Here is a 16,801-nt window from a genome sequence, read left to right on the forward strand (position 1 = left end):
GGCGGCACCTCTGTTCGCTCCCAAGTGTGAAAACAATACGCTGTGATTAGGATTGGTTTACCCAGGGTCGTGGTAGTTTGGACTCGTTTTGCCTGGGGCAGTTGAGGGAGCTCGTAGACTGGAGGGGACTTTCGTGTGAGCAAATGCTCTTCAGGTGGGGAGGGCGGAGCAGGCTAAGTTGAGGAAACAGCTGGTACGAGGCCCCGAGATGTGCAGGAGTTGGGATGAATTTGGGGAGCAGCAAGCCGTCTGGGGTGCAGGAAGGAAGTGGTGAGAGATGAGGGTCTGAAACAAAGGTTGCCTAGCTTGCGAAGGATCTTTCTTTGTTGAAAATAGTGAGCTAGTTGGTTTAATTGGAGTTATTTTAGACGAGTGTTGCTAATTTTTTTTGCTGATAATCGATTTTCCCCCTTCTCTTGATGTTAAAGCTGTTAGTAATTGCACAGATTTACTTTGTTAAGCTCCGTCAAGAACATTTTGATACATGCTTTATGTCAGTGCTCTTGCACTATGGTGAATGAACAGAATTCATATTTCTCGGGGTTCTTGCAAAAGGTTCTTCTGAAGTTGTGCTTGCTCACAAAAGTGTTGTCTTTATAAGTGTAAGACAGTCTACTAATACTGCATTTTAGATGGTTGTTGACAACATAAATTGTGCTCCCCAATTGCTTAGAAATAGGCAGATTATATGAAACATCTGAAAAATTGTAGAATGCAACTGAGTATTTTTAGTTTAGTAAATGTTTTATATAGTACACTGTTTGGATTGATTCTGTGGATTCCAGTTCTGTTTTAAAGTCTTTAGCTCTATGAACATAATTTTCCCCAAAGAGCTGTATTGTTGTGGTTAATGTTTGTGCTAAAGTGACTATTATGATACTAACAGACTTCATCTAGAAGTTCCTGAATCTTTTTTGGGTTGTGATGCTTATATACCACTCAAGAACATTAAGATTAAAATTCTTTTGGCTTGTTTTCACCCTTACCACTTTAAGGGCTGTGCTGTTTAAAATGCAACAGAAACATTTGGCCCAGTTGAACACAGGCTACTTGGGAAAATTAACCTATTACTCTTTCTGTGTAAAAGCTTATTATCTTTTAGGTATGCAGTGTTTGTGATTATAAGTTGTAGTGAAATTGCTTAGTTTTCGAAAACTCTTATTTAACAAGAATTAAAAGATGTGTATGCCTTCAAAGGAGAAGGCTTGAGTGAAATACAGGAGAACATATTTTACAGGTTTTGGTTTTGCAGGAGAAAACAGTGAGAAGCAGATTAAGCTCGTCACTTATGATGAAAAGTATCTAAAAGATGAAATGGAGAATGGTTAAACATTAAGTATTATATTACAACTGCTCTGAGACTAGTTGCTTTTAGTTTAAAACAGACCATTTGTGAAATCCAAAGAGGTTTGCTCTGAGAATTAAACAGCAGCTTCTTGGAAGTTAAATTTGACTTCTCCAGAAGCACTAGGCTACTTATTAAATGGAAAATATAATTAATAACTTCAAATTACTATTTCAAGTAACCTGTTTGTAGTAGGTGCATGATTCTATCACATTTTAATTCCAGATAAAGCTTTGTTAATAACCTGTTGCCTAAAAATAGAAAAATGTTACATGGGGAGTGCTTTTGTTTGCATGTTAACATAATAGCCCATACATAATAATCCTGGTCTTGGGAGGAGCTTGTTAGATGAACAGCGTGCCTTAATGTTGACTTGCACAAGAGAATTTTAACTAGTGCCTTTGAAAGGCAGTGGACTATGTGACAGTGGGGGGTTTATGAAACCATAAAGTCAAGCTTTGACTTGAAAAGATCTTTTGTTTTTTTAAATCATGTGTGTTGTGAAAGTCAGTTCTCCGAAAGAAATGACTGTAGTTGGAAAATTGTTCACCTTGACTAAATTAATTGGGACATCAAGGGACACTTGGGTTCATTTAGGATGAGGTTGTTTAGGGTTTTGGTTGTTGTGTGTGTGTGTGTATCTTGTATAGATGTCTAAGAATTCTTATTTGCTAAACTGCCAGGGTTCCAAATGTGATACTAGTTATTTGTGTTATAATTCAGTTAGTATTTTTGGTACAGGGCTTAACTACCTTGCTGTAATCCCTAGGATACTAATGGCTGTGTTTTTTTTTGCCTTAAAGTTGTGAGTAAGAATTCCTTAATTACATATCATAGTTTTCATCTTTAATTTTATAGTGGTTGCGTCATTCTGTCCCTCCTTTTCTCCCGGGATACTTGTGAAGCTCACAATGACTTTAGTAGGTAACTTCAGATCTGTTCGCCTTTCTCCTAAAATTAGTCTTAGAATGTCAGTTTAACCAAGGAAAACGTCAAGTGGGTGTTGTTCCTTTGTTACTGGTTTTGGCCCAGGCTATCTCAAGTCTCTTTGGCAACTCACTCAAGAAGTGTGTTAATTGCTTCACATTCCAATCAGTGTAGATAGTTTTTCTTGAGGAACACTTGACACATAGTTTTATTTTTAGATCAGATTCTAAGGGATTTTACTGGGTGGGGATTAACAATCGTAAAACTGATTTGGAATTAAAACCTTTGTGATTTAGAAATTGTTTACATTTTTGGTTAATGAATGGGAAGTCACAGGCAGTGAAAATGTTTTAGGGGAACCAGATATGTCTAATTGCTTCTGAGGATCCTGGTGGACTATATGGGTGACATCTTCTTTCTGCCTGTTGGGTTTCATGTACTGTCATCCAGTAGCAAGAGTAAATAATACATCTTTACTGTTTTAGTCAAGACTTATCTCCTGTTTATTTTCTTCCATCCTGCTGGGGAAGGGAAAGGTGGTCTGATTTCTTTGAAGCTACTTAATACTAGGCATCACATTTGGACAGAGTATTTACTTTCTTCATCCGTAAACATTTCTGATGGAAGAATCTGGCTAGTAATGGTTAACTGTGTTACTGTGTCTTTAAAATTATGAGTTTTCATTCTTAATCTGGGTTTTATGGGGACATATTTTTTTTTTCTTTTCAAAATTAAAAAAATTTATAGTGTAATTGCTTTACAATGTTCTGTCACCTTCTGCTGTAAAACAGTGGGAATCAGCTGTATGTATATGTATATCGCCTCCTCCTTAGGCCTCCCCTAGCCCCCTCCCCACCTCTCTGGGTCATCACAGAGCATCCAGCTGAGCTCTGCGTTACACAGCAGCTTCCTCAGAGCTCTCTGTTCTACACACGGTGGTGTATACATGTCAGTGCTTACTCTCCGAATTCACCCCATCCCATACTTTTCCATGTTAGATGGCTTTTAACATCTGTCCTTTACCTAGGTTTCAGTTCAGTTCAGTCGCTCAGTCGTGTCCGACTCTTTGTGACCCCATGAATTGCAGCACGCCAGGCCTCCCTGTCTATCACCAACTACTGGAGGTCACTCAAACTCACGTCCATCGAGTTGGTGATGCCATCCAGCCATCTCATCCTCTGTCACTCTGTCATCCCCTTCTCCTCCTGCCCCCAATCCCTCCCAGCATCAGGGTCTTTTCCAGTGAGTCAGTTCTTCTCATGAGGTGGCCAAAGTATTGGAGTTTCAGCTTTGACATCAGTCCTTCAATGAACACCCAGGACTGATCTCCTTTAGGATGGACTGGTTGGACCTCCTTGCAGTCCAAGGGACTCTCAAGAGTCTTCTCCAACACCACAGTTGGAGCATCAATTCTTTGGCTCTCAGCTTTCCTCACAGTCCCAACTCTCACATCCATACATGACCACTGGAAAAACCATAGCCTTGACTTAGACGAACCTTTGTTGGCAAAGTAATATCTCTGCTTTTGAATATGTTATCTAGGTTGGTCATAACTTTCCTTCCAGGGAGTAAGCATCTTTTATTTCATGGCTGCAGTCACCATCTGCAGGGATTTTGGAGCCCAACAAAATAAAGTCTGACACTGTTTCCACTGTTTCCCCATCTATTTCCCAGGAAGTGATGGGACCAGATGCCATGATCTTAGTTTTTGAATGTTGAGCTTTAAGCCAACTTTTTCACTCTCCTCTTTCACTTTCATCAAGAGGCTTTTTAGTTCCTCTTCACTTTCTGCCATAAGGGCGGTGTCATCTGCATATCTGAGGTTATTGATATTTCTCCTGGCAATCTTGATTCCAGCTTGTGCTTCTTCCAGCCCAGCGTTTCTCATGATGTACTCTGCATATAAGTTAAATAAGCAGGGTGACAATATACAGCCTTGACGTACTCCTTTTCCTATTTGGAACCAATCTGTTGTTCCATGTCCAGTTCTAACTGTTGTTCCTGACTTTAGGGTAGATGAAATCCTGAGTTTTCCTTAGAAGAACATGACTTTTATTCTCTGTGGCAAATCTCATTAGGAAGCTCAGTTTCTGAGAGAGGCATTTCCCTAGGTCTAGATACATTATTTTGAAAGGAGTTTCCATTTGCATTTTAAAAAGTTTGTTTATAGTAGAAAAGACTGATGCTGGGAGGGGCAGGAGGAGAAGGGGACGACAGAGAATGAGATGGCTGGATGGCATCACTGACTCGATGGATGTGAACTCTGGGAGATGGTGATGGACAGGGAGGCCTGGCGTGCTGCAATTGATGGGGTCACAAAGAGTTGGACACGACTGAGCGACTGAACTGATAGTAGAAAAAACTGGAAAAACTTCAGATGTTCAATGATAAGTAAACTGTGGGACAGCCCATTATGGGGCACAGTGCTTTTCTTGAACTGTGGCGTATATGAAGCATTTATGACACAAGAAATGCTATATGTGAATGATTGTAGTTGTGTTAAAAACACAACATTTAATACAATGGAATTTTATTCTGTAGTGAAAAGGAATTCATCTGAGCAAACTCCAGGAGATAGTGAAGAGCAGGGAAGCCTGGCATGCTACAGTCGGAGGTGGGGGGGGGGTGTCTCAGAGTTGGACATGACTCAGCAGCAGAACAACAACAAAACTTATACATTCTCCAGTATGTATAAAGCTTGTAAACATCATGTTAAATAAAAGAAGTCAGTCAGAAAACCCCACATATTCTGTGATTCTTTTTGCATGAATTGCCCAGAACAGGCAAATCTGCAGAGGCAGAAAGTAGATTTGTGGTTGCCAGTGGCTGGAGGGAGAGGGGAATGGCAGTGAACAGTGAAGCGGTTTCTTTTTGAAGCATTGAAACTGTTCTGAAATTGATCGTGGAGGTAAATGTACCACTTGAGTCTTAATAAAAGCCATTGAGTTGTACACTTTAAGTGGGTGACTTGTATGGGATGTAAGTTTTTTCTCACGCTTTAAAAACAAAAACTCAGAGCCTACACATAGGAAGAAAGCACATGCAGATGTTACTAGTGGTTGTTAAACAGAAATTATTTATTATTACTTTATATTACTTTTCATTGTCTCTGAATATATTGTTTTATAATATAAAAAAATTAGGTTTTATTAATCTTTTGTATAGATTATACACTCACATGCTCCAGAATTCCAAGGATACAGAAAGTTACGCTGTTTAGAGTAATTCTGCTTTCTCCTTTGTTTCCCATGCCCAGCTTTCTTTCGTGGAGGGAAGCGCTTTATGAGGTCCTTAGGTATCTGCCTGTTTTGTGATGATACGAGAATATTCACGTGTCGGTGAGCTGCCCTTACTTCCTGGCAAATCGTCCAAGAGTCTCCTTTGCTTTTCAGACTAAGGGTACAGTTCTTGCTTTTATATCTTGGTAGTGTGGATTTCTCTTACTATCTTCAGTGGAGTTCAGAAGCCTTTTTTTTTTTTTTTTTTTTAAAGCACCTAAGTGAGTACAGCAGGCTAGTGGTGGAGGGTGAATTAGGCAAGTTCCTGCCTCAGTGACCTTATCTACTGAGGAGAGATTCACACGATTTCCTCACTTTTACCTGTTCCTCTTTTAAGAGCCATTTTGAACACCATCTTCTAAATACCATTTCCTGATCTTTTTCTCATTATGTTTTCTTCCTTGAACCCTATCTTAAGACCCTTGCATTTATTTTTCTTACGGCCTTTATCATATAGTCATTTGTGAGTTTATCATCCCATTAGATTATAAATTCAAGTTAATGCTTTCTACTCAGTGTGCAAGTCCTTCTTTGTTGACATTTGTGAAAAAATTTGAGAAATTGAGGGACCAGGTCTGTGCACTTTGGTGAAACTATTAAATCTAAATCACTACATTTAATGCTAGACTTTATAATAAGACCTTTTATTTAAACTTAGATGGTTTGTGTATGCATTTTTTGGTACTGTACACTGTAGACTTGATATGTATTTATTGTGACATGTATTTTATTTAAATATTTGTTTACCTCTCATCTTTTCTCACAAGACTGTATCTTAATCACCTTTGAATACCCAGAGTTTAGCACAGTGTTGATGCCCCTGATTTCAGTTCAGTTCGTTGAGTGTAAGGTGCTAAATGATGTTGATTGAACTGAATTTTTTATATAGACGTCTTACATCTCTGGCTAGATATAAGCTCCTTAGAGCTGAGACATGTCTAATTTATAAATCTAGTTCCTGAAACTTTGTCTTGATTATGTAGTAAACATTATTTGCATAAGTAGAGATTCACAGGTTCATCACCTGTGGATTGTTTATACTGCCCATCACACACTAATGTTTACAATTAAGATTGTAAGGTGCTACTTACTAAACTCATACTCAGAACTTTGTAACGTAGGATTTCTGTGGAAGGAATCAACCTTGCTTAGCTTCCCCTTCTATTTTGCATTATCGGTAGAGTGCCCTGGGTTCTCAGTGCCAGCTCCCTGAGGACGTTTGTCTGCTTTAGCAGCTCGCTGATGCATTGGTTCAAGCGGCTCTTGCCACACTGGCTGTTCTCTTCTGCATTCATAGGCTTTCTACATGGAAGGTATAAATGATACTCTTCTACCTTCCTTGGTCTTAGTCTGGACTGGAATTAGAGAAATGTGAATGTGAGAATAACCATCATAAATACTCCGTGCCTAGTATTTATCTAGCTGTCTGACAATTCAAAAATGGGCCCCTTAGGCTTTTTTGGAGGGAGTGGTGGTGGTAAACTATACATAACACAAAATTTACTATTCTAACCACATTTGAGTGTATTATTCCCTGGCATTAAGTGCATTCATAGTGTTGTGCAAACATGACCGCTAATCTGTTTCTAGAAATTTTTCATCATACCAGATAGAACCCTGTAACAATTATATTGATACAATAATTCCCAATTCCTCCCTACCTCCAGCCCCTGGTAAACTCTGCTTTCTCTCTGAATTTGCTAGTCCAGGTATCTCATATAAAGGGAATCATCGTTAGTCAGTTGTGTCCCACTCTTTGCAACCCCATGGACTGCAGCATGCCAGGCTTCCCTGTCCTTCACATCTCCCAGAGCTTGCTCAAACTCATGTCCATTGAGTCGGTGATGCCATCCAACCATCTCACCCTTTGTCATGCCCTTCTCCTCCTGCCTTCAGTCTTTCCCAACATCAGGGTCATTTCCAGTGAGTCAGCTTTTTGCATCAGGTGGCCAGAATATTGGAGCTTCAGTTTCAGCATCAGCCCTTCCAGTGAATATTCAGGGTTGATCTCCTTTAGGATGGACTGGTTTGATCTCCTTATAGTCCAAAGGACTCTCAAGAGTCTTCTCCAGCACCACAGTTCAAAAGCATCAATTCTTTGGCTCTCAGCCTTTTTATGGTCCGACTCTCACACCCATACACGACAACTGGAAAAACCATAGCTTTGACTTTTGGACCTTTGGGGAATCATACAATATTTATAATTTTGTATCTGGCTTATTTTACTTACTGTGTTTTCAGGATTCATCCATATTATACTGTGTGTCAAAATTTTATTCCTTTTCATGGTTGAATAATATTCCAGTGTGTGTGTGCATGCGCACACACACACACACACACAAAATATTTTATCCTTTGAACAGTTGATGGGCTTTTAGGTTCCACATTTTGGCTTTTATGAATAATGATGCTGTGAACATTGATTTGTAAGTGTCTGTTTGAGTCTCTGCTTTTGTTCCCAGGAGTGGAATTGCTGGAACTGATGGTAATTCTGTTTAACTTTTGAGGAATTGCCAAATTATTTTCCACAGCAGCTGCATCATTTTATATTCCCACCAGCAATGCATGAGAGTTCCAGTTTATCTGCATCCTTGCTAATACTTGTTATATTCTGCTTTTTTGATAATAACTGTCCTAATGGATGTGAAGTGGCTCTAGGCTTTTCTCTTAACTGCTAATTAGATTGACTGAGCAAACCAGAAGTTTTGGAAGTTGACTGTATTTGCATCTATGGAATTTTTCCTCCTTTATAAATGTATTTGTATATAATGTTCTTCAAAGAGAGAAATTAATTACACAATTAATGACTCCTTTTTTGAAAAAAAGGTTTTTTATTAAGCTGGTACATGTAGTTGTTGCTTTTACCTTCCTTATACCTTTCATCCCCTTTTAATCTAAAATATATTCAGTTAACTTATAAATAATTATTTCAATTAATCTTGAGTGGTAAGATACACTAAGTGAACAAAGTAGGGTACTAAAATATGTACATTAAAATTCTATTTTTTATAAAGAAAAACATTTACATGCACCTATTAAAATGCCTCCCCTTCAATTTCAGATACAACAGTGAAATCATCCTTCATTGTCTGCCTCTCCCTCTGCTCAGGCTGGAAGTGATCGTTCCATGCTCCACATTCTTATAGCTTTCTTAAGAAGTTACTCTTTTTTCCCCCATCACCACACACACACACACAAAGCTGTCAGTTCTTGTTGTAGACCTCTTTGTCATCCTGAAAGCTCTTAGCACATAGTCAGTCTTTGGTAAGTCATGATTTTTTGTTTTTTTCTACTTTAACAAGGCAAGGGCTATTTTTCTGAACTTTATATTCTTCAAAGCCACTGGCAGTTGAAATAGATTATTAGAAATTGTCAAATGACGTGCTCCTTACACTTTTCCACTCGGTTCTGTGCCACGTTGCAGTATACAGAGGCATTCTGGTTTTTTGGATTCTATGTATTAGTACTTTCATGTGGTAGGTAGTGATTCAATATCCATGAGAAAAGTTTAGTATAAATAGTGTAATTATGTCATTTCTCCATTAATAGTTTATTCAGCTATTTAAACATTAATTTTGTGCAAGGTACTGTACTGGCATGTATGCTACGTCACTTCAGTCATGTCTGACTCTCTGCGACCCTATGGACTGTAGCCCACCAGGCTCCTCTATCCTTGGGGATTCTCCAGGAAAGAATACTGGAGTGGGTTGCCATTCCCTCCTCCAGGGGATTGTCCCAACCCAGGGATCGAACTTGCGTCTCCGTTGACTCCTGCATTGCAGGTGGATTCTTTACCACTGAGCCACCAGGGAAGCCCTACTGTACTGGATGACGGAGTATATAACAAAATGTAGGAAATACATACAGTTCTTTTCCTTAAGGCATTCATACTTTGATGTGTAAATTACATAGGTTATACTTTCATATTTAGTTTTTTCTTCTTTTTTTTACTCCTGTGGCAAAGTAGCTGGGTATAACTTAGAGTTTTAATGAATTAATGGTCCAGTTTACAGTGGAAACCTCTGAACATGTCCTTGGTTTAAGAAAAATATTCTTGAAAAGTTGATTTAAAGTATTTTCTGGGAAACAAATGGTTTTACAGATACACCTTATTGTAATTCTTACAAGTTCTCAAGACAAGCAAGATGCTTACCTTTGTTGGTATCATTGAAGACCAGGGAATTTTTCTGTATGAAAGCCATTGACTCCACAAGGAATCATTGGAAAAATGACTGAATCAGATGGTTACTTCTTGAAATAGCTTTGGCAAGGTTGTAAACCTGGAGGAGTACTTATCTTGAGGGTAAATCTCAATGTCTGCCCAAGTGAGAGATGCCAGTGTGCAGAATAGTGGATTCACTTATTTTATATTTAATGTCTTTATTTTATTAAATTTTTTTCATGGCTTTATTTTTGAAGAAAGCTCATGCTATTTTTTAAATCACTTGTTGATTATGCAGGACTTGCCACTAAAATTTATGCCTTTTATGTGGAACAGAAATTATTGGTATGGTTAAGTCAGTGTTTCCAGGCATTAGCTTAGCAGGATGAGATGTGTGGGTGGTTTTTATTTCCTCTCCTTCCCCTTCCACTGTGTAGCTGTTTTTTACTTCATTATTACCCGACTATCAGAGTGATCACACTTAAACCATATTTTATTTGTGTGTTGCATATTTTTCTACTTGTGTTTAAGGATATACTTTATAAATAGCTCCGTTCATTTAAAAATGAACAGTTGCTGCTTAAATTAAGAAGCAATGACTGATTTGGAGATGAAAAGTAAAAAGAGTTAAAGAGTTTAGACAAAGTGACTTAAAATGAAAATAATGAAAAACTAAGAGTTAAAAATAAAATCGGCTCCATATGTCTTTCACTGTGGAACTGATGTTTTATTTTTTATTTTTTTAGGGAACCGGGGAACTGATGTTTTAATGTAATTGTTTGAACTAGCTGATGAACTTTTAAAAAATTAGTTATCCTTTAAAAAAGTTAGGTTCTTTTCTAAACTTGGGCAGCCCGGCTTGCTAACTATGAGAAGGGTAGAGTATCACATTTCTTCATGTGCGTTTATGCTGGCCAGTCAGCTGATGAAGTTACCAGTTTGTGGTCAGAAATTGAGAAAGAGGGGTGAGGAAACTCAAAATATTGACACACACTCCACCTTGCAGCATCTGAGTTGCCCTTTGGACTGCTTGGGAAACTGTAGCTAGGCCATTTCCAAACCAGACTTATTATTGTTTCCTAGCTTGGATGAGAGGATATTTTATTTTTAAGTGTTGGAGTGTGTCTGTTTCAGCAGAAACTTTTTATGTGTGAGGGTGGGTTTTTTCCAGTGTTGTATGACCAATTGAATGAAAAAAAGGAAAAAAAAAAGAAAATAGAAAAACACTTACTCCTTAAAGGAAGCTTGGAGTAATCTTGAAAAATTGATTACCCAGTCCCTCAGATGGAACAGAGCTAGACTGAGCAAAGAAATGAGCTTAAAGGAAAAATGAAGAGTGAAACTGCATTGTAAGTATATTAAAATGAGTAGGGAATTCCCTGGCAGCCCAGTGGTTAGTGTTCTGCGCTCTCACTGCGGGGAACCTGGGTTCAAGCCGTGTGTTGTGGCAAAAAAAAGCCCCCAAAACTCCAAAAAACAAAAACAAAGAACAAATGAGTATTCAACTATGTTTTTGTCCTGCCATAAAAGTATTTTAATAGTGCAGGCAGTTTCAGCCATCACTCACTCCTTATGGTACTGAGCATATGTTCTTGGGAGATTTTGATTGCAGTTGAAGAAGGTGAATCTATTCTTTGTCATTCTCAATTCTCCCAAGCCTTACAATTCGACCATCTCATAATTGAGTGTGTTTTTTTGGTCTAAAGATACATTTTTAAAAAAACCGTCCTAAAGATAACAGCTTACCTTTATCTTAACTACTGCATGCCAGATTCTTTTAAGAGTTTACCTTAATTCGTTTAATCTTCCCATAAGCCTGATGATGTAGGTACATTGTAATCCTTACTTTAAAGAGGAAGAGGCACTGAGAAAGATGGGGTAAATACCCTAAATATAGGCCATCGACTTAAGGAGAGATAAATGGTATGCAGAAAGAAATGGCAACCCACTTCAGTATTCTTGCCTGGAGAATCCCATAGACAGAGGAGCCTGGCAGGCTACAGTCCATGGGGTCGCAAGAGTCGGACATGACTTAGTGCACTGTCTCACCCCAGAGATCCTGCCACATATACCACAAAAGTCAAACATCCCCCAATGACCTTGGCCCCACTGTTCCAATCACTCCCAGGTGGGAATTCAGGCACATGTCCACAGAGGTCACAGACAACATACATACGGTTCTGTTATGTCCCATATATTACCCTTTCATGTCCCAAGGAAGACATTTTCTCTTAGAGATTTTCATTTAGTGTATCTTTAAAAAATCTTGTGTTAAACTTGCCTCCATCTTTTTCTTGGGTAAGGACAACCCAGAAATGGCCCTTTTGTGTCTGTGATGTTGCCATTCACAGCTTTCTTGATAGGCCTAGTACAATCTTGAGAACAGGGTTGCTGTATGCTGAATGTCAGACGGTAGCTCTTAGCTTTGCCTATCTTAGATAGTTATGCTGTGCATTTTTTATTGGTGTACCATGTTTGATTTGTCCCTAATACCTTTGAAGTTTTTCTGAGAAATGAATAATGCAACATGAACTTATTAAAATACATTTTAAGCCTTAAAAAAAAAAAAAGGTATGGACCTAACAGAAGCAGAAGATATTAAGAAGAGATGGCAAGAATACACAGAAGAACTGTACAAAAAATAATCTTCACGACCCAGATAATCACGATGGTGTGATCACTGACCTAAAGCCAGACATCCTGGAATGTGAAGTCAAGTGGGCCTTGGAAAGCATCACTACGAACAAAGCTAGTGGAGGTGATAGAAATCCAGTTGAGCTATTCCAAATCCTGAAAGATGATGCTGTGAAAGTGCTGCACTCAATATGCCAGCAAATCTGGAAAACTCAGTAGTGGCCACAGGACTGGAAAAGGGCAGTTTTCATTCCAGTCCCAAAGGCAATGCCAAAGAATGCTCAAACTACCGCACAGTTGCACTCATCTCACATGCTAGTAAAGTAATGCTCAAAATTCTCCAAGCCAGGCTTCAGCAATATGTGAACCGTGAACTTCCTGATGTTCAAGCTGGTTTTAGAAAGGCAGAGGAACCAGAGATCAAATTGCCAACATCCGCTGGATCATAGAAAAAGCAAGAGAGTTCCAGAAAAACATCTATTTCTGCTTTATTGACTATGCCAAAGCCTTTGACTGTGTGGATCACAAGAAACTGTGGAAAATTCTTCAAGAGATGGGAATACCAGACCACCTGATCTGCCTCTTGAGAAATTTGTATGCAAGTCAAGAAGCAACAGTTAGAACTGGACATGGAACAACAGACTGGTTCCAAATAGGAAAAGGAGTACGTCAAGGCTGTATATTGTCACCCTGTTTATTTAACTTATATGCAGAGTACATCATGAGAAACGCTGGACTGGATGAAGCACAAGCTGGAATCGAGATTGCCAGGAGAAATATCAATAACCTCAGATAGATGGTGACTGCAGCCATGAAATTAAAAGACGCTTACTCCTTGGAAGGAAAGTTATGACCAACCTAGATAGAATATTCAAAAGCAGAGACATTACTTTGCCAACAAAGGTCCGTCTAGTCAAGGCTATGGTTTTTCCTATGGTCATGTATGGATGTGAGAGTTGGACTGTGAAGAAGGCTGAGCGCCGAAGAATTGATGCTTTTGAAGTGTGGTGTTGGAGAAGACTCTTTGAGAGTCCCTTGAACTGCAAGGAGATACAACCAGTCCATTCTGAAGAAGATCAGCCCTGGGATTTCTTTGGAAGGACTGATGCTGAAGCTGAAACTCCAGTACTTTGGTCACCTCATGCGAAGAGTTGACTCATTAGAAAAGACTCTGATGCTGGGAGGGATTGGGGGCAGGAGGAGAAGGGGACGACAGAGGATGAGATGGCTGGATGGCATCACTGACTCGATGAACATGAGTCTGAGTGAACTCCGGGAGTTGGTGATGGACAGGGAGGCCTGGCGCGCTGCGATTCATGGGGTCGCAAAGAGTCGGACACGACTGAGTGACTCATCTGATCTGATGCAGATGACACCACCCTTATGACAGAAAGTGAAGAGGAACTAAAAGGCCTCTTGATGAAAGTGAAAGTGGAGAGTGAAAAAGTTGGCTTAAAGCTCAACATTCAGAAAACGAAGATCATGGCATCCGGTTCCATCACTTCGTGGGAAAGAGATGGGGACACAGTGTAAACAGTGTCAGACTTTATTTTTCTGGGCTCCAAAATCACTGCAGATGGTTACTGCAGCCATGAAATTAAAAGACGCTTACTCCTTGGAAGGAAAGTTATGACCAACCTAGATAGCATATTCAAAAGCAGAGACATTACTTTGCCAACAAAGGTTCATCTAGTCAAGGCTGTGGTTTTTCCTGTGGTCATGTATGGATGTGAGAGTTGGACTGTGAAGAAGACTGAGCGACGAAGAATTGATGCTTTTGAAGTGTGGTGTTGGAGAAGACTCTTTTGAGAGTCCCTTGAACTGCAAGGAGATCCAACCAGTCCATTCTGAAGGAGATCAGCCCTGGGATTTCTTTGGAAGGACTGATGCTGAAGCTGAAACTCCAGTGCTTTGGTCACCTCATGCGAAGAGTTGACTCATTGGAAAAGACTCTGATGCTGGGAGGGATTGGGGGCAGGAGGAGAAGGGGACGACAGAGGATGAGATGGCTGGATGGCATCACTGACTCGATGAACATGAGTCTGAGTGAACTCCGGGAGTTGGTGATGGACAGGGAGGCCTGGCGTGCTGCGATTCATGGGGTCGCAAAGAGTCGGACACGACTGAGCGACTGATCTGATCTGATCTGAAAGGGGTTTCTAGGTTAGTTTTTGACTGCATCCTACACCCTCTCTGCACCTCAGAATGTAACCCCAAGATGTGATGCAAACTTAAGGTTTTTGTTAGGTTTCTGGGAATGCTGTTTTATAATTTCCTTTATGACTTAGAGTAGATCCATTTCCTCCTCATAGGCCTTGTATGATTAACCCCACCTTGTCCTTGTGTTACTTCTTGATCTAAACTATAAGTTTATTGAGGGCCGGGATTGAGGCTACTCTAATTTGCCTCTCCAGGTACTTATTTTTCATAGGGCCCTCAGAGATACCCCCCTCCCCCCGCCCCCGCCCCACTTTTTTTGACTGCACCGTGCAGGATCTTAGTTCCACACCAGGGATCAAACCCCCACCCTCTGCAGTGGAAACGAGGAGTCTTAATCACTGGACCACCAGGGGAGTCCCGAGATACCCCTGTTGAAGAGTTGTCTTTTCTAAACCTTTTTGACTTGAATAGAAATAATTAGTTCCATTACCTTTTTTCTATAAGATGATAATCATTGTGCTATGACTTTGTATGTGAAAACTTTTCTTCTAATCTTACGTATTTAATTTAGGGAATTAGCTTAAAATAGCACTTTAAGAAGTATTCTTTCTCTTCACCACTAATCAATACTTCATAAACTTCTAGGAACACTTAATCACTTGCATATGTATAAAGCAATTGTGGGCTCACCCTGAAGCCTTTAAAGTTTAGAGTGGTTGGGGGTACCCACCTAATTTTGCCAGTTCTTACGAGAATATTTAAGCTGCTTAGACTTTTATGTGATAGTAGTACTCTGAAAAGTGAGCTTAGTGCAGAGATTTCTAAAATGATGTATTGGTTTTTGTAATTTTAAAAGTTCATTATACAATTAAGTAATGAAAACTGAGTTGGCGCCAGGCTTTGGAGCAGTGTTCGTGTTGTGATCAGGGTGGCTGTCAGTGTCTCTAAGGTTAATGGACTCGGCTTCAGTGCTGCCATTTCCCCTGTTTTGTGCTCTCAGCCTATTTTCTAATTTTCTGATTTACCAGGAAGATATGGAGTTAGAATACTTTAATTAGTTAACTGGTTACAATTGACCTACACTTCACCTCTGCCCTCTATAGTTAATAGAGCTACTTTTAACTGTGTTTTACGTTTTAGAACAGTGAAACAGGGAATTTTACATTTCTTCTAAGGCTTGTCCTAAGTTGTACATAGCATTAGGTTTACTTCTCTTTGATGGTAAATCTTGTCTAATTTCTCCTACCATGGAGAAATATAAAAATAAGCTTTTTGAGGAAATGATAAATCTAAGCAGAGAAGGAGGTATTTTCCAGAAAGTTACCTTGGTTGTTAATTGCAGGTAATTTAGGCATGTGTTGATGTGTAGATAATTTCGGAATGTGTTTACAGATGCCAAGATATAGACTGATGGTAAAGCATCTAGAATTATTACTCCATGCAGGCTCTGGAGAAGATCTCTGGGAATAGAGAGAGCATTTGCAGAGATCAAATGAACAAGATAGCATATTAGCTGTGTAATTCCCCCAACTGGGCTTCCCGGGTGGCTCAGTGATAAAGAATTCTGCCTGCCAGTACAGGAGATGTAAGAGATGCGGGTTTGATCCCTGGGACGGGAAGATTCCCTGGAGGAGAAAATGTCAACCTGCTCTAGTATTCTTGCCTAGAAAATTCCATGGACAGAGGAGCCTTGTGGACTAAAGTCCAAAATGGGGTCGAAAAGAGTCAGAGACAACTGAGCGACTGAGCGCACAGCACACATTAACCCGAGTAACGTGAGAGCTAAACAGTTGATCTGTATTTTGGAAGCTAGGTCTTAATTTTGGAACACAGTATCCGTAGTAGTGAAGGGTGTAGGCTTTGAACTCAGAAAAACCCAGGCTGGAGGTTTATGGCTGTCTAGAATTCCTGACTGTTTCATCATGATAATAGGGAACATTTACTGTGTCAGGCCAACACTCTGTGCTTCACATACATTGTTTAATTTTCACATTTTGTAAAACATGCTGAGTAGAGGGGAGTGAGCTCCAAGTCCATCTTAAGTCTAAATGTCTTGAGTAAAAGGCTGTTTAAAGCTGTGGGCATCTTAGTGTGTTAAGGTCATTTATTCTAGCAATAGTCTTTTCAAGCCCTTGTTAGCCGTTTCTCCTCCTCATTTCTGTCCTTTTGAACCAAGGAGAAACTCACAGCAGCTGCAAAATATTACAACAGAATTTTAACTCTAAGCCCAGGTTATTTTGATGTATAGGAGTTCTTTTGTATTGACTAATATTCAGAATTAGTGAGTCATGGTTT

General features: G+C 39.5%; 1 protein-coding gene across 2 annotated transcripts in view; it reads left to right on the forward strand.

Annotated features, from left to right (window-relative positions):
* The window catches only part of RAF1 (Raf-1 proto-oncogene, serine/threonine kinase), a 79,139-nt gene that overhangs the window by 1,280 nt on the left and 61,058 nt on the right, over positions 1–16,801 (forward strand). The window lies entirely within an intron of this gene.

This window comes from Bubalus bubalis, chromosome 21 (genome assembly GCF_019923935.1).
Source record: "Bubalus bubalis isolate 160015118507 breed Murrah chromosome 21, NDDB_SH_1, whole genome shotgun sequence".
In the NCBI taxonomy this organism is placed as follows: Eukaryota; Metazoa; Chordata; class Mammalia; order Artiodactyla; family Bovidae; genus Bubalus; species Bubalus bubalis.